Source organism: Lissotriton vulgaris, chromosome 1_2, assembly GCF_964263255.1.
Source record: "Lissotriton vulgaris chromosome 1_2, aLisVul1.2, whole genome shotgun sequence".
Classification (NCBI taxonomy): domain Eukaryota; kingdom Metazoa; phylum Chordata; class Amphibia; order Caudata; family Salamandridae; genus Lissotriton; species Lissotriton vulgaris.
Genome location: NC_141686.1, coordinates 361,730,524 through 361,747,668, shown reverse-complemented (window position 1 = coordinate 361,747,668; position 17,145 = coordinate 361,730,524). Strand labels below are relative to the sequence as shown.

Genomic DNA, 17,145 nt, shown 5'->3' with positions numbered 1-17,145 from the left:
GTGGGGCTGCACGTGCTCTGCAGCTGGAGGTCTGGGGGAGGAGGGGGTACAATGGCCCCATCTGGGGGCTGCACGTGCTCTGCAGCTGGAGGTCTGGGGGAGGAGGGGGTACAATGGCCCCCTCTGGGGGCTGCACGTGTTCTGCATCTGGAGGTCTGGGGGAGGAGGGGGTTGTGAAACCTTTTCTAGCTGAAGAAAGGGAAGTGAAGCCATGTGATGCTGCGAGGAAGGAGGAAGTAGGGCAGCCTCGAGCGGAGTGTGACGCCTGCTCTGAGCTCACCACACACTGGGCCACGCCCCACTGCTCTGGGAGAAAGGAGCACTTGAATGTACCGAGTGCTTTATACAACGCTTGAAGCCACCTTTTGACGACTGGCAAGGGCGGCAGGTAAGCAGGGCTGACCTGACAGGTCAATGTATGGCAGAAGAGGCAGGTAAGCAGGGCTGACCTGACAGGTGAATGTATGGCAGAAGAGGCAGGTGAGCAGGGCTGACCTGACAGGTGAATGTATGGCAGAAGAGGCAGGTGAGCAGGGCTGACCTGACAGGTCACTGTATGGCAGAAGAGGCAGGTAAGCAGGGCTGACCTGACAGGTGAATGTATGGCAGAAGAGGCAGGTAAGCAGGGCTGACCTGACCTGACAGGTCAATGTATGGCAGAAGAGGCAGGTAAGCAGGGCTGCACTGGCCTGACAGGTCAGTGTATGGCAGAAGAGGCAGGTAAGCAGGGCTGACCTGACAGGTGAATGTATGGCAGAAGAGGCAGGTGAGCAGGGCTGACCTGACAGGTCACTGTATGGCAGAAGAGGCAGGTAAGCAGGGCTGACCTGACAGGTGAATGTATGGCAGAAGAGGCAGGTAAGCAGGGCTGACCTGACCTGACAGGTCAATGTATGGCAGAAGAGGCAGGTAAGCAGGGCTGCACTGGCCTGACAGGTCAGTGTATGGCAGAAGAGGCAGGTAAGCAGGGCTGCACTGGCCTCACAAGTCAATGTATGGCAGAAGATGAAGGTAAGCAGGGCTGCCCTGGCCTGACAGCTCAATGTATGGCAGAAGAGGCAGGTAAGCAGGGCTGCACTGGCCTCACAAGTCAATGTATGGCAGAAGAAGCAGGTAAGCAGGGCTGACCTGGCAGGTCAATGTATGGCAGAAGAGGCAGGTAAGCAGGGCTGCACTGGCCTGACAGGTCAATGTATGGCAGAAGAGGCAGGTAAGCAGGGCTGCACTGGCCTCACAAGTCAATGTATGGCAGACGAATCAGGTAAGCAGGGCTGACCTGACAGGTCAATGTATGGCAGAAGAGGCAGGTCAGCAGGGCTGCACTGGCATGACAGGTCAATGTATGGCAGAAGAGGTAGGTAAGCAGGGCTGCACTGGCCTGACAGGTCAATGTATGGCAGAAGAGGCAGGTTAGCAGGGCTGACCTGACAGGTCAATGTATGACAGAAGAGGCAGGTAAGCAGGGCTGACCTGACGGGTCAATTTATGGCAGAAGAGGCAGGTAAGCAGGGCTGCACTGGCCTGACAGGTAAATGTATGGCAGAAGAGGCAGGTAACCAGGGCTGCACTGGGCTGACAGGTCAATGTATGGCAGAAGAGGCAGGTAAGCAGGGATGCACTGGTCTGACAGGTCAATGTATGACAGAGAAGGCATGTAAGCAGGGCTGCACTGGCCTGTACTGCCGCCTGGCAGCGCCAGAAGATCAGACCTGACAGGTCAATGTATGGCAGAAGAGGCAGGTAAGCAGGGCTGCACTGGCCTGACAGGTCAATGTATGGCAAAAGAGGCAGTTAAGCAGGGCTGCACTGGCCTGACAGGTCAATGTATGACAGAAGAGGCAGGTAAGCAGGGCTGACCTGACAGGTCAATGTATGGCAGAAGAGGCAGGTAAGCAGGGCTGCACTGGCCTGACAGTCCAATGTATGGCAGAAGAGGCAGGTAAGCAGGGTGTCGGTGCAGGTGGTGATCCATTCTTTGTAGTTCTTGATGTCTTCCCTTAGGTTGCTGCTGTGCTTGAGGGGCCTAGGGTGTGGGTGCAGGTGGTGATCCATTTGCTGCAGTTCTTGAAGTCTTCCGTTAGTTTGCTGCTGTGCTTGAGGGGCTCCACAGTGTTGGTGCAGCTGCTGATCCATTCATTGCAGTTCTTGATGTCTTCCATTAGGTTGCTGCTGTGCTTGAGGGGGTCCAGGGTGTTGGTGCAGGTGGTGATCCATTCGTTGAAGTTCTTGATGTCTCCGTTAGGTTACTGCTGTGCGTGAGGGGGTCCATAGTGTTGCTGCAGGTGGTGATCCATTCATTGAAGTTCTTCATGTATTCCGTTAAGTTGCTGGTATGCTTGAGGGGTCCAGGGTGTCGATGCAGGTGGTGATCCATTCATTGAAGTTCTTCATGTATTCCGTTAAGTTGCTGGTATGCTTGAGGGGTCCAGGGTGTCGGTGCAGGTGGTGATCCATTCATTGCAGTTCTTGATGTATTTCCTTAGGTTTCTGCTGTGCTTGAGGGGGTCCATGGTGTTGCTGCAGGTGGTGATCCATTCATTGGAGTTCTTGCTGTCTTCCGTTAGGTTGCTGCTGTGTGTGAGGGGGTCCATAGTGTTACTGCAGGTGGTGATCCATTCATTGCTGTTCTTAATGTCTTCCGGTAGGTTGCTGCTGTGCTTGAGGGTGTCCAGGGTGTCGATGCAGGTGGTGATCCATTCGTTGAAGTTCTTGATGTCTTGTGTTAGGTTGCTGCTGTGTTTGAGGGGTTTCAGGGTGTTGGACTTGGCCCTCTTCCCCCAAAATATTTAGTTGTTACCCCCTTATTGTAGGATGTCTCCCCCATGGTGAAGGTTACTGAATAGGCCATGTGAGGTATGAGATGCCCTGTGTAACGTTAAATGTCATGCAATGGTGTGTACACTTATTTTTCCCCATTGTAAACATGCACCCTGGTGAAATGCTGCATTTGTTTACTGAATTTAAAATGGATGCCACGGCTGTGCATTGTGCCACCTGACTGCAGGAGGTTAGCAGACTAGTTGTTAGGTACCCAGCCACCCCTAGCTTTTGGAGGGAAAGCCTGGCACCCAGGGTGCTCTACCCCTCCCCCTGAGCCAGCTTAGACCAGTTTGCCACTACATTCTAGAAGGTTCTGGCAGGAGGGTATAAGTAAGGGGGATGTGCAATGGATGCAATGGGGATGCAATGACACAGAGCTGGGACAGGAATGGGAGGGGACCTGCTGCAAGGGGATACCGCCACTTGGGCCTGTATGCTGGACCCAGCACCCATCTAGGACCCCCTACTGTCCCCAGGGCTTGTGAGCCCCACTTCAGGAGTTCAGGCTGCTGTGTAGGAGGAGGGCCACGCTGCAGTGGGGACGGTGAAAGCCTACCACCCTGTTTTGATGATGCCCCCACTACCTGCTGACCTGGCCCAGTAGTGCCTACTCCTCTGTCCCCAGGGCCCCTGAAGAAGGCGGGCCCCCCTAGGTCCCTGAAGCTGTTGGGACCTTGCACCATGCAAGCGCTGCATGAAGAAGCGCCCAGAAGGGAAGGAGTGTCGTGGACTGGACCCCCCAGGAGGTGAGAAGAGTTACCCTGGGACCCCTGGGCTTGCTGTTGGGACTGTCCACCCCCCCTGCGCTGTGCTGTAGAAGTGCTGCCAGGCCTGAAGGAACTGATTGCTTGTCAAGCGCAATCCTCGCGAAGCTGTGCCCCTTGGAAGTGCTGTACTGTGAGGAACTGCCTGTTAAGCGCTATAACTTTGAAGCGCTGGGGGAAGTGCTATATTCCTGCCCCCTCTGTGTGCCAGAGAAAAGCGGGAGCCTATCCCGCATATTGCCGCGTGTTCACGCCTCTGGCTGAGTGAATAGCGCCGCGGGAGCCTACCCCGTGTTTTTGCGCGCTTATGGCGTGTTTGGGATAATTAATCGGAGGGTAAATGTAAATGTCATGGTACTTATAGAGCGCACTGTCACCAGACGGTCACCTTGCGGTATCGCCTATTCGGCTTCCTGGCGCTGATACTCATACCGCTATGGAACCCCTCCTGGCTTTCCCCGTGAAGTGTCCACTCCTGGGCACCCCCAGGGTGAAGCCAGGCATCCTTAGCGCTGTTGGGGCCGGTGTGGAGGCTAAGCAAGCTTTTGCCCAGAGTTGCAGTGTGGGGCCCGTGATTAGAATAGGCACCGAGGCCAGAATTAACAGGTCCGAGGAAATTGAGCCAGAGACCCCGCCGAGGCGGGAATCAAACCCTGGTCCCTGGCCAGAACTCTGCATCAGGGTCTGCCGCTCTAACCATTGAGCCACACTCCTCCTACCCCTCATCTCTGCCAGCAACGCCGTCGCGGCCAGGGCGCCGTGGAGCCTGTGGCGCTGCCCGCCGATTGCATCTGGGGGCAGAAAATCACCGCCGCAGCCCGGCGCGATATTGAGCCCCCCCCCCCTGCTGTTGCCATCGCCGTTGCGGCAGCCCCCGGTGGCAGGAGAGGGCCGCCGAAATAAAGAGTGGGCCGCGCTGGGCCCTGACCCCGCACTGGCGCCGGAGCAACACTCACCGCCGCGGCCCCATGACCGTCTGAAGAGGGGCCGTGCCTGAGATAACCGCCGCGGCCCGGAGATTGCTGGTGCTGCCCCCTTGGTGTGCGAGCGCTGCCTGGGCCCCGTGGACTCTGCCATGGCCCAGCGCTCGCCTGGGAAGGTCCCCGCTGTGAGGAGCCTCATTGTGACGGCCCCCAGAGCCAAGGGAGGGCCGCCGAAGTGAAGAAGTGGGCCGCGCCAAGCCCGGGAAGCCAGCCCCGACCTGCCCACGTGACAAGGGCGCCCGGCCGCCTCATTGTCCGCGCCCCCGCCCTTGCCGCACAACCATTGGCCATCGCGCCCGCACCCCCTAAAGGCCACGACTGGATTGTCTGCCGGCCGGGCAACCAGAGGAGGAATTTCCAGTAGACCCAGAAGGGCCGAGAGGAGGTGATGCGGGCCCCGTGCAGAGGAGGGAGCCCAGTTCATGTAGAGCAGCCAGAAGGGAGCTGCTGGCGGGGCTCCCACGTTGAGGAGGACAACCCCGCAATGCCCACAACTGCAGAGTGACTGAGGGGGAGAGGGAGCGTCGAGGCACGGTGTCGGTGCCTGCACCCCCCCAGCATCACGTGCGAGTCCCAGAGGAACCCGCAGAAGAGGGTCAGAGTCGACGAGAGGAGCCAACTCCGCAAGGACCCGGGTGAGTGAAGGGCTCAGCGGAGTGGTGGTTAGGGGCTGGAGTCGGGGCACAGGGTCGGTGCCCGCCCCCCCCTGGGACTTGCAATTTTGGGGACCTCATGTTAGGGTGCAATGTTTTAGGTGCCCCCATTTGGACCTGCTTAGGTGGCCGTTATACCCTTAACTGGGCCAGAGCCCTGCCAGACACATTTGGGGGGCCAGAATTTAATAAACGTTAGCCCCTGGCTGGGGGAGTAGTACATCACAGGATACTGCCATGTCCTGAGCAGTGACCAAGTTATTCTATTCCCGATGAAATGTTTATTCTGACCTGCTGAAATGGTTATTCCTGATGAAATGTTTCTTCTTGAGTAAGGAGATGTTTACCCTGGCGTAAGGAAGTGTTTATTTCTGGGCAAAGTGACTACTGAAGGGTTTACTTCGGATTACTGAAATGTTTACTCCAGCCTCATGAAGTGTTTTACCTATGCCAGTTGTTAAGGCCCTGTTGGGTGGCTAGGCCATCATTCCTAATGTGTGTTTCAAGCCTAATGCTTTAGTTTACGGCTCCAGCTTACTTCTAGGTGAGGCCAAGGATTAAGGCCTGAGTTGGCCCTGCGATATTGACCTTGGGTTTCAGCATTAGTATTTCTTTCCCTCACGTATTCTGATAAAGTTTCATGCCCATGATAACCTTTTATTTTATTTCAGCCATGGACTCACGTACTTAACCTTTTATTCCTTGCCCCTTTCCCATGTAAATAACCCCCTTTGCATTCATTGCCCTGGCTCCAGTTGGCACCCTTTTGAGATTACTGCTATTATCATGTTTTGCCCTTGCAGGTTTGATGTAATACAAAACTTATTCTTTTTCCAACCAGAAGCAGTGTTGTGTCTTTTTTGTGGTGTGCCTGGTGCGTTGTCTGTGGGTACTGCGTGAATGCTTTACGCATGTCCTCTGAAGTTTGGCCTGCCCGCTCTGTTTCATGCTACCCCCTGTAGAATTGGCAACCCCATTTGCAGGGTGTCGGTGCATGTGGTGATCCATTCATTGAAGTTCTTAATGTCTTCCGTTAGGTTGCTGCTGTGCGTGAGGGCGTCCAGGGTGTCGGTGCAGGTGGTGATCCGTTCATTGCAGTTCTTGATGTCTTCCGTTAGGTTGCTGCTGTGCTTGAGGGGGTCCAGGGTGTCGGTGCAGGTAGTGATCCATTCATTGAAACTCTTGATGTCTTCCGTTAGGTTGCTGCTGTGCTTGAGGGGGTCCAGGGGGTCGATGCAGGTGGTGATCCATTCATTGTAGTTCTTGATGACTTCCGTTAGGTTGCTGCTGTGCTTGAGGGGACTAGGGTGTCGGTGCAGGTGGTGATCCATTAATTGCAGTTCTTGATGTCTTACGTTAGGTTGCTGCAGTGCATGCGGGGGTCCAGGGTGTTTGGGCAGGTGGTGATTCATTCATTGAAGTTCTTGATGTCTTCCATTAGGTTGCTGCTGAGCGAGAGGGGGTCCAGGGTGTCAGTGCAAGTGGAGATCCATTTATTGCAGTTCTTGATGTCTTCCGTTAGGTTGCTGTTGATTTGCTTGGGGTGTCCAGGGTGTCGGTGCAGGTGGTGATCCATTCATTGTAGTTCTTGATGTCTTCCATTAGGTTACTGATGTGCTTGAGGGTGTCCAGGGTGTCGATGCAGGTGGTGATCCATTCATTGCAGTTCTTGATGTCTTCCGTTAGTTTGCTGTTGTGCTTGAGGGGTCCAGGGTGTTGGTGCAGGTGGTGATCCATTTATTGCAGTTTTTGATGTCTTCCGTTAGGTTGCTGTTGATTTGCTTGGGGGGTCGAGGGTGTCGGTGCAGGTGGTGATCCATTCATTGCAGTTCTTGATGTCTTCCTTTAGGTTGCTACTGTGCTTGAGGGGGCTAGGGTGTTGTTGCTGGTGGTAATGCATTCATTGAAGTTCTTCATGTCTTCCGTTAGGTTGCTGCTATGCTTGAGGGGGTCCAGGTTGTCGGTGCAGGTGGTGATCTATTCATTGCAGTTCTTGATGTCTTCCATTAGGTTGCTGCTGTGCTTGAGGGGTCCAGGGTGTTGGTGCAGGTGGTGATCGATTCATTGAAGCTGTTGATGTCTTCCGTTAGGTTGCTGCTGTGCTTGAAGGGGTCCAGGGTGTCGGTGCAGGTGGTGATCCACTCATTGTAGTTCTTGATGTCTTCCGTTAGGTTACTGATGTGCGTGAGGGGGTACAGAGTGTCGGTGCAAGTGATGATCCATTCATTGCAGTTCTTCATGTCTTCCGTTAGGTTGCTGCTGAGCGTGAAGGGGTCCAGGGTGTCGGTGCAGGTGTTGATCCGTTCATTATAGTTCTTGATGTCTTCCGTTAGGTTACTGAAGTGCGTGAGGGAGTCCAGGGTGTCGGTGCAAGTGGTGATCCATTTATTGCAGTTCTTGATGTCTTCCGTTAGGTTGCTGTTGATTTACTTGAGGGGTCCAGGGTGTCGGTGCAGGTGGTGATCCATTCATTGCAGTTCTTGATGTCTTCCTTTATTTTGCTGCTGTGCTTGAGGAGGCTAGGGTATCGGTGCAGGTGGTCATCCATTCATTGAAGTTCTTCATGTCTTCCGTTAGGTTGCAGCTATGCTTGAGGGGGTCCAGGGTGTCGGTGCAGGTGGTCATCCATTCATTGCATTTCTTGATGTCTTCCGTTAGGTTGCTGCTGTGCGTGGGGGGGGGGTCCAGGGTGTCGGTGCAGGTGGTGATCCATTAATTGCAGTTATTAACGTCTTCCCTTAGGTTGCTGCTGTTCTTGAGGGGGTCCAGGTTGTCGGTGCAGGTGGTGATCATTCATTGCAGTTCTTGATGTCTTCTGTTAGGTTGCTGCTGTACTTGAGTGTGTCCAGGGTGTCGATGCAGGTGGTGATCCATTCATTGCAGTTCTTGATGTCTTCCGTTAGTTTGCTGCTGTGCTTGAGGAGTCCAGGGTGTTGGTGCAGGTGGTGATCCATTCATAGAAGTTCTTGATGTCTTCCATTAGGTTACTGTTATGTTATGTTATGTTAGAACTGTATTTCTTGAGCGCACGGCTACCCAGATCGGGTGTCCCGGCGCTTTGGCAGAGAGTCCTGAACACAACCAAGAAAAACCCAGCGGCAGAAACACTGTAGGCCCACTAGTTAGGCGGAGAAAAGGAGCGTCTTGAGCTCCTTTATAAAGGCCAGAAGATTATTAGCCTTGCGGAGTGATAGAGGAAGCTCATTCCACAACCTGGCCGCCATAAACTGGAAGGACCGGCCTCCCATCCGCACGCGTTTGATCACTGGTACCTCCACTTTAGCCAGGTCAGCAGATCTCAAACTCTTCCGGGGAACGTAGAAAACAATCCGCTTCCTGAGGTAAGCTGGGCCAATGCAGTGGAGGGCTTTAAACGCCAACGTGAGGACCTTGAAACTAATTCTGCTGGGGATAGACAGCCAATGCAGCCTGCCACGCAGTAGAGAAGCACTGGCTCTCCGTGGAAGGCCAAAAATGGCTCTGGCCGCCGAGTTTTGAACAACTTGTAATCTGGATACCAGATATTTAGGCAGACCAGAGAAAAGTGCGTTCGCGTAATCTAAACGCGAACCCACGAGTGCTTGCACGATGTTCTTACGATATTGAAGGGAAAGCAGTGGGAGAAATTTCCTCACCATCTTCAAGATACCGAAACATTTCCCCGCCAGGCCCGTGATGTGGGGACGAAAAGATAGACTGTCGTCAAATACCACACCCAGATTTTTTACTTGGGCAGATGGTTTCTCAGGGGGGAACATGTCGGAAGGCCACCACGATTTCCAGCCAGGGTCCTCAGCGCAGCCAAAAAAAAGCAACTCGGACTTATCCGAGTTACATTTCAGGTTCTGGTGCTGAAACCATGCAAAAACAGCACTCAGGCAGTCTCTGATTCTGTCGCCATTAAAAACCTCTCCCTTCTTGCAGGTAAACAAGAGCTGGGTGTCGTCAGCGTATGAAATGACCCGGGCTCCAAATGCCTCCGCGACCTTCGCCAAAGGGGCCACATAAATGTTAAATATGGTGGGGCTCAGGATGGATCCTTGAGGCACCCCCACCTCTAGCGAAGGCATTTCCGCGGAGAAAGGAGGAGCCCAGATCACCTGCCGACGGTCGGTTAAGAAGGATTGAAACCAGTCCAACACCGTCCCCCGCAGACCTACCTCCCGGAGTCTTCGGAGGAGGCCGGCGTGTATGACGGTGTCGAATGCCGCCGACAGGTCCAGCAAGACCAACATAGCCTTTCCCCCAAGATCAAGCGTTTCCCTGATGGCGTCGGTCACCTCCACAAGAGCTGTCTCCGTACTGTAATTAGCACGGAAACCAGATTGGGAGTCATGCAGCAGTTTGTTATTCTCTATAAAGGTGGTAAGAGTAAGCTGAACATGTTTCTCCGCCACCTTCGCCAGAGCAGGGAGGAGGGAGATTGGTCTATAGTTGGCCCACTGTAAAGGGTCGAGCAGAGGTTTCTTAATGAGCGGGAGAATAAGAGCATGCTTCCATTCTTTAGGGACCACTCCAGAACTCAGAGACATGTTGAGCAAGGGGTTCAGCAAGTTGTTAATAGCTGGTGCCACCGAGCTCAGGCATTTGGCCGGACACGCATCCAAGGGGGATCCAGATTTCAACCGGGAAAGCAGCTCCAGAGAGGACTCGCAGGATAACGGGGGGAACGTCGAAAGAGTGGGTGCCTGCTCGGCTGCAGCGGATGGAAGGACCTTCAGATCACTTTCCACAGCTGCGGCCACTTCCAGGGATTCCACCCGATCGAAAGAGTCCTGAATCCTACGGATCTTGTCCACAAAGAAGTCAGCAAGCTGCTTGATCCACTCCTCAGTATGGGAGTGAACCCTAGCGGCCGCCACCGGCTCTGTGAATTCCTTCACAATTCGGAATAGTTCCCGACTCGTGTTATCAGCCTGGTCTATTCTATGCTCGAAGTAGATCTTTTTAGCTTCGGCAATCTGTCTGTGGTAAGATTTTATCGCACCCCTGTACTTCAGTTTCTCCTCAGGCGCATATCTGCGCCGCCAGAGCCTTTCAGATCTTTTACAGTTCTGGCGCGCTTTCCGCAGAGTAGCGGTAAACCAAGGAGCGGAATCCTGGCAGGGGGCTTTCCTGACCGGTTTCCGAGGGGCAAGCTCCTCGAATCTTGTCCGAAGCCAGTCCTGGACTAGCGGCAGGTCGACTTCTAAGTTCCCAGACGTAATGCAAGGATGTGCATGGAGTGCCTCAGCGAGCATATCAGCTGACACCAGGTGAAAGGCTCTCGCTTGACGAGACCCGTCCTTATAAGCTCTTTGACACGTCTGGTGCTCAGCTAACAACACGAAGTTAATTAAATAATGGTCGGACCATAGAACCGGCAGAGGGGAGGACACCTTAATTGGCACAGTGGAAAAGATTAAATCCAACGTATGCCCTTTCACGTGCGTTGGACTATCGATGAAAGAGGTCAGTCCGAGCATCTCGGTAATGTCCCGTAATTTAGATGCATCGGCGTCAGTTGACAAGTCCATGTGCAGATTTAAGTCGCCCAGCAGTACACAGTGTGCCGAGCGCACACAGGGTACTGACAGTGCCACCTGTAAATCCTCGAAAAACGAGCCTAAAGGCCCTGGAGGTCTATAGATCAAAATTCCTGTGCAGGTATGTGACGCCGACAACTGGAGACTAAAGCCCAGAGCTTCACAACCAGCGATATTATCTACAGGATAAGAGGTGCAAACAAGGGACTTGTCAACAACTAAGGCCACCCCACCACCTCTGCCTCCAATTCTATCCCTCCTTAAGATGGTAAAGTTGGGGGGAAGGGCACTAGCGATGTCCGGTTCCGAGCCAGCCCCCAGCCAAGTCTCTGTCAAAAAAAGACAGGAGAGTTTCGAATGTGTAAGGAGGTCCCAAATTTCCATGGAATGGCGCGGCAAGGATCTGGTATTTAACAAGGCACACTGACATTCCAAGGGGAGGGAGAGGGGAGCGCGAGATGGAGATGATATAGGACGCCAAGAACATCCAGGGCACCCTTTAGCCAGGTGTCGACCACCAGGGAAGAGACAATTACAACCACTCTTGGGGGGACGGAGCGCACATAAAACGGCCGCACTATACCTAATCATCCTACACACCTACCCAAGATGCCAGGGTCCCGCCTCGGCCGCCTCCGAGACGCTGACGAGCGCAGACGGGCAGGACTCTGGCACGACTCAGGCGCAGGGATGGCGCAACCGCTGCGCGTAACCGCTGCGCGATTTCAAGCGAGCTTTAAATAGCGTGCTCTCCGCGTCCCAGCTCACCTGGACGCTCCAAGATGGCGCTCACACTCCACTACCCAAGGCAAGATGTCCGCCGTCAACCACAACCTCCCCAGAACCGGACCCGCCAAACAGCGGTGGTTGTTCCAGAAATTATGTGCAAGGTAGGGGGCAGGAGGGGAGCTAAAAACGAAGGCTAATGCAAATCAAAATAAAAATAAATGCCAAAAAACGGGGCTTTAAAATGCAGCAGTGCAATGCACAAGGAAACGCGACCAGCGCGACCAACAGCGAGGCGCCAAGTGAATTCTCAGCCTCAGGATACCTTACTGTTCTTGAGGGGTCCAGGGTGTGTCAGTGCAAGTGGGGATCCATTTATTGCAGTTCTTGATGTCTTCCGTTAGGTTGCTGTTGATTTGCTTGGGGGGTCCAGGGTGTCGGTGCAGGTGGTGATCCATTCATTGCAGTTCTTGATGTCTTCCTTTAGGTTGCTGCTGTGCTTGAGGGGGTCCAAGTTGTCGGTGCAGGTGGTGATCCATTCATTGCAGTTATTAATGTCTTCCCTTAGGTTGCGCTGTGCTTGAGGGGTCCAGAGTGTTGGTGCAGGTGGTGATCCATTCATTGAAGCTCTTGATGTCTTCCGTTAGGTTGCTGCTGATATGCTTGAGGGGTTCAGGGTGTCGGTGCAGGTCGTGATCCATTCATTGCAGTTCTTGATGTCTTCCTTTAGGTTGCTGCTGTGCTTGAGGGGACTAGGGTGTCGGTGGTGATCCATTCATTGAAGCTCTTGATGTCTTCCGTTAGGTTGCTGCTGTGCTTGAGGGTGTCCAGGGTGTTGATGCAGGTGGTGATCCCTTCATTGTAGTTCTTGATGACTTCCGTTAGGTTGCTGCTGATATGCTTGAGGGGTTCAGGGTGTCGATGCAGGTGGTGATCCATTCATTGCAGTTCTTGATGTCTTCCGTTAGTTTGCTGCTGTGCTTGAGGTGTCCAGGGTGTTGGTGCAGGTGGCGATCCATTTATTGCAGTTTTTGATGTCTTCCGTTAGGTTGCTGTTGATTTGCTTTGGGGGTCGAGGGTGTCGGTGCAGGTGGTGATCCATTCATTGCAGTTCTTGATGTCTTCCGTTAGGTTACTGATGTGCGTGAGGGGGTACAGAGTGTCGGTGCAAGTGATGATCCAATCATTGCAGTTCTTCATGTCTTCCGTTAGGTTGCTGCTGAGCGTGAAGGGGTCCAGGGTGTCGGTGCAGGTGTTGATCCGTTCATTATAGTTCTTGATGTCTTCCGTTAGGTTACTGAAGTGCGTGAGGGAGTCCAGGGTGTCGGTGCAAGTGGTGATCCATTTATTGCAGTTCTTGATGTCTTCCGTTAGGTTGCTGTTGATTTACTTGAGGGGTCCAGGGTGTCGGTGCAGGTGGTGATCCATTCATTGCAGTTCTTGATGTCTTCCTTTATTTTGCTGCTGTGCTTGAGGAGGCTAGGGTATCGGTGCAGGTGGTCATCCATTCATTGAAGTTCTTCATGTCTTCCGTTAGGTTGCAGCTATGCTTGAGGGGGTCCAGGGTGTCGGTGCAGGTAGTGATCCATTCATTGCATTTCTTGATGTCTTCCGTTAGGTTGCTGCTGTGCGTGGGGGGGGTCCAGGGTGTCGGTGCAGGTGGTGATCCATTAATTGCAGTTATTAACGTCTTCCCTTAGGTTGCTGCTGTTCTTGAGGGGGTCCAGGTTGTCGGTGCAGGTGGTGATCATTCATTGCAGTTCTTGATGTCTTCCGTTAGGTTGCTGCTGTACTTGAGTGTGTCCAGGGTGTCGATGCAGGTGGTGATCCATTCATTGCAGTTCTTGATGTCTTCCGTTAGTTTGCTGCTGTGCTTGAGGAGTCCAGGGTGTTGGTGCAGGTGGTGATCCATTCATAGAAGTTCTTGATGTCTTCCATTAGGTTACTGCTGTTCTTGAGGGGTCCAGGGTGTGTCAGTGCAAGTGGGGATCCATTTATTGCAGTTCTTGATGTCTTCCGTTAGGTTGCTGTTGATTTGCTTGGGGGGTCCAGGGTGTCGGTGCAGGTGGTGATCCATTCATTGCAGTTCTTGATGTCTTCCTTTAGGTTGCTGCTGTGCTTGAGGGGGTCCAAGTTGTCGGTGCAGGTGGTGATCCATTCATTGCAGTTATTAATGTCTTCCCTTAGGTTGCGCTGTGCTTGAGGGGTCCAGAGTGTTGGTGCAGGTGGTGATCCATTCATTGAAGCTCTTGATGTCTTCCGTTAGGTTGCTGCTGATATGCTTGAGGGGTTCAGGGTGTCGGTGCAGGTCGTGATCCATTCATTGCAGTTCTTGATGTCTTCCTTTAGGTTGCTGCTGTGCTTGAGGGGACTAGGGTGTCGGTGGTGATCCATTCATTGAAGCTCTTGATGTCTTCCGTTAGGTTGCTGCTGTGCTTGAGGGGACTAGGGTGTCGGTGGTGATCCATTCATTGTAGTTCTTGATGACTTCCGTTAGGTTGCTGCTGATATGCTTGAGGGGTTCAGGGTGTCGATGCAGGTGGTGATCCATTCATTGCAGTTCGTGATGTCTTCCGTTAGTTTGCTGCTGTGCTTGAGGGGTCCAGGGTGTTGGTGCAGGTGGCGATCCATTTATTGCAGTTTTTGATGTCTTCCGTTAGGTTGCTGTTGATTTGCTTTGGGGGTCGAGGGTGTCGGTGCAGGTGGTGATCCATTCATTGCAGTTCTTGATGTCTTCCTTTAGGTTGCTGCTGTGCTTGAGGGGGCTAGGGTGTTGTTGCTGGTGGTCATGCATTCATTGAAGTTCTTCATGTCTTCCGTTAGGTTGCAGCTATGCTTGAGGGGGTCCAGGGTGTCAATGCAGGTAGTGATCCATTCATTGCAGTTATTAATGTCTTCCCTTAGGTTGCAGCTATGCTTGAGGGGGCTAGGATGTCGGTGCAGGTGGTGATCCATTCATTGCAGTTATTAATGTCTTCCCTTAGGTTGCTGCTATGCTTGAGGGGGTCCAGGTTGTCGGTGCAGGTGGTGATCTATTCATTGCAGTTCTTGATGTCTTCCATTAGGTTGCTGCTGTGCTTGAGGGGTCCAGGGTGTTGGTGCAGGTGGTGATGGTTTCATTGAAGCTGTTGATGTCTTCCGTTAGGTTGCTGCTGTGCTTGAAGGGGTCCAGGGTGTCGGTGCAGGTGGTGATCCACTCATTGTAGTTCTTGATGTCTTCCGTTAGGTTACTGATGTGCGTGAGGGGCATCCAGAGTGTCGGTGCAAGTGATGATCCATTCATTGCAGTTCTTCATGTCTTCCGTTAGGTTGGTGCTGTGCTTGAGGGGATCCAGGGGGTTGATGCAGGTGGTGATCCATTCATTGCAGTTCTTGATGTCTTCCGTTAGGTTGGTGCAGTGCATGCGGGAGTCCAGGGTGTTTGGGCACGTGGTGATCCATTCATTGAAGCTCTTGATGTCTTCCGTTAGGTTGCTGCTGAGCGTGAATGGGTCCAGGGTGTCGGTGCAGGTGTTGATCCGTTCATTGTAGTTCTTGATGTCTTCTGTTAGGTTACTGAAGTGCATGAGGGAGTCCAGGGTGTCGGTGCAAGTGGTGTTCCATTTATTGCAGTTCTTGATGTCTTCCGTTAGGTTGCTGTTGATTTACTTGAGGGGTCCAGGGTGTCGGTGCAGGTGTTGATCCACTCATTGCAGTTCTTGATGTCTTCCTTTATTTTGCTGCTATGCTTGAGGAGGCTAGGGTATCGGTGCAGGTGGTCATCCATTCATTGAAGTTCTTGATGTATTTCGTTAGGTTGCAGCTATGCTTGAGGGGGTCCAGGGTGTCGGTGCAGGTAGTGATCCATTCATTGCATTTCTTGATGTCTTCCGTTAGGTTGCTGCTGTGCGTGGGGGGGTCCAGGGTGTCGGTGCAGGTGGTGATCCATTCATTGCAGTTATTAACGTCTTCCCTTAGGTTGCTGCTGTTCTTGAGGGGGTCCAGGTTGTCGGTGCAGGTGGTGATCATTCATTGCAGTTCTTGATGTCTTCCGTTAGGTTGCTGCTGTGCTTGAGTGTGTCCAGGGAGTCGATGCAGGTGGTGATCCATTCATTGCAGTTCTTGATGTCTTCCGTTAGTTTGCTGCTGTGCTTGAGGAGTCCAGGGTGTTGGTGCAGGTGGTGATCCATTCATAGAAGTTCTTGATGTCTTCCGTTAGGTTACTGCTGTTCTTGAGGGGTCCAGGGTGTGTCAGTGCAAGTGGTGATCCATTCATTGCAGTTCTTGATGTCTTCCTTTAGGTTGCTGCTGTGCTTGAGGGGGCTAGGATGTCAGTGCAAGTGGTGATTAATTCATTGTTGTTCTTGATGTCTTCCCTTAGGTTGCTGCTATGCTTGAGGGGGTCCAAGTTGTCGGTGCAGGTGGTGATCCATTCATTGCAGTTCTTGATGTCTTCCATTAGGTTGCTGCTGTGCTTGAAGGGTCCAGGGTGTTGGTGCAGGTGGTGATCGATTCATTGAAGCTGTTGATGTCTTCTGTTAGGTTGCTGCTGTGCTTGAAGGGGTCCAGGGTGTCAGTGCAGGTGGTGATCCATTCCATGTAGTTCTTGATGTCTTCCGTTAGGTTACTGATGTGCGTGAGGGGGTCCAGAGTGTCGGTGCAGGTGGTGATCCGTTCATTGCAGTTCTTGGTGTCTTCCGTTAGGTTGCTGGTATGCTTGAGGGGGTCCAGGGTGTTGGTGCAGGTGGTAATCCATTCATTGAAGCTCTTGATGTCTTCCGTTAGGTTGCTGCTGTGCTTGAGGGTGTCCAGGGTGTCGATGCAGGTGGTGATCCATTCATTGTAGTTCTTGATGACTTCCGTTAGGTTGCTGCTGATATGCTTGAGGGGTTCAGGGTGTCGGTGCAGGTCGTGATCCATTCATTGCAGTTCATGATGTCTTCCTTTAGGTTGCTGCTGTGCTTGAGGGGACTAGGGTGTTGGTGGTGATCCATTAATTGCAGTTCTTGATGTCTTACGTTAGGTTGCTGCAGTGCATGAGGGGGTCAAGGGTGTTTGGGCAGGTGGTGATCCATTCATTGAAGTTCTTGATGTCTTCCGTTAGGTTGCTGCTGAGCGTGAGGGGGTCCAGGGTGTCAGTGCAGGTGCTGATCCGTTCATTGCAGTTCTTGGTGTCTTCCGTTACGTTGCTGGTATCCTTGATGTGGCCCAAGGTGTTGGTGCAGGTGGTGATCTATTCAGTGTAGTTCTTGATGTCTTCTGTTAGGTTACTGATGTGTGTGAGTGGGTCCAGGGTGTCGGTGCAAGTGGAGATCCATTTATTGCAGTTCTTGATGTCTTCCGTTAGGTTGCTGTTGATTTGCTTGGGGTGTCCAGGGTGTCGGTGCAGGTGGTGATCCATTCATTGTAGTTCTTGATGTCTTCCATTAGGTTGCTGCTGTGCTTGAGGGGGTCCAGGGTGTTGGTGCAGGTGGAGATCCATTCATTGTTGTTCTTGATGTCTTCCGTTAGGTTACTGATGTGCGTGAGGGGGTCCAGGTGTCGGTGCAAGTGGTGATCCATTTATTGCAGTTCTTGATGTCTTCGGTTAGGTTGCTGCTGTGCTTGAGGGTGTCGATGCAGGTGGTGATCCATTCATTGCAGTTCTTGATGTCTTCCGTTAATTTGCTGCTGTGCTTGAAGGGGTCCAGGGTGT

At 52.8% G+C, this 17,145-nt stretch overlaps 1 protein-coding gene across 4 annotated transcripts in view; it reads left to right on the top strand.

Annotated features, from left to right (window-relative positions):
* Positions 1–300: 300 nt before the first annotated feature.
* LOC147736865 (uncharacterized) overlaps positions 301–17,145 on the top strand; it is a 120,463-nt gene continuing 103,618 nt past the window's right edge. For all 4 annotated transcript variants that reach the window (XM_086953541.1, XM_086953537.1, XM_086953539.1 and 1 more), the window contains exon 1: positions 301–388. The gene's annotated coding sequence lies outside the window, so the exon portion shown is untranslated. The remainder of the gene's footprint in view (positions 389–17,145) is intronic.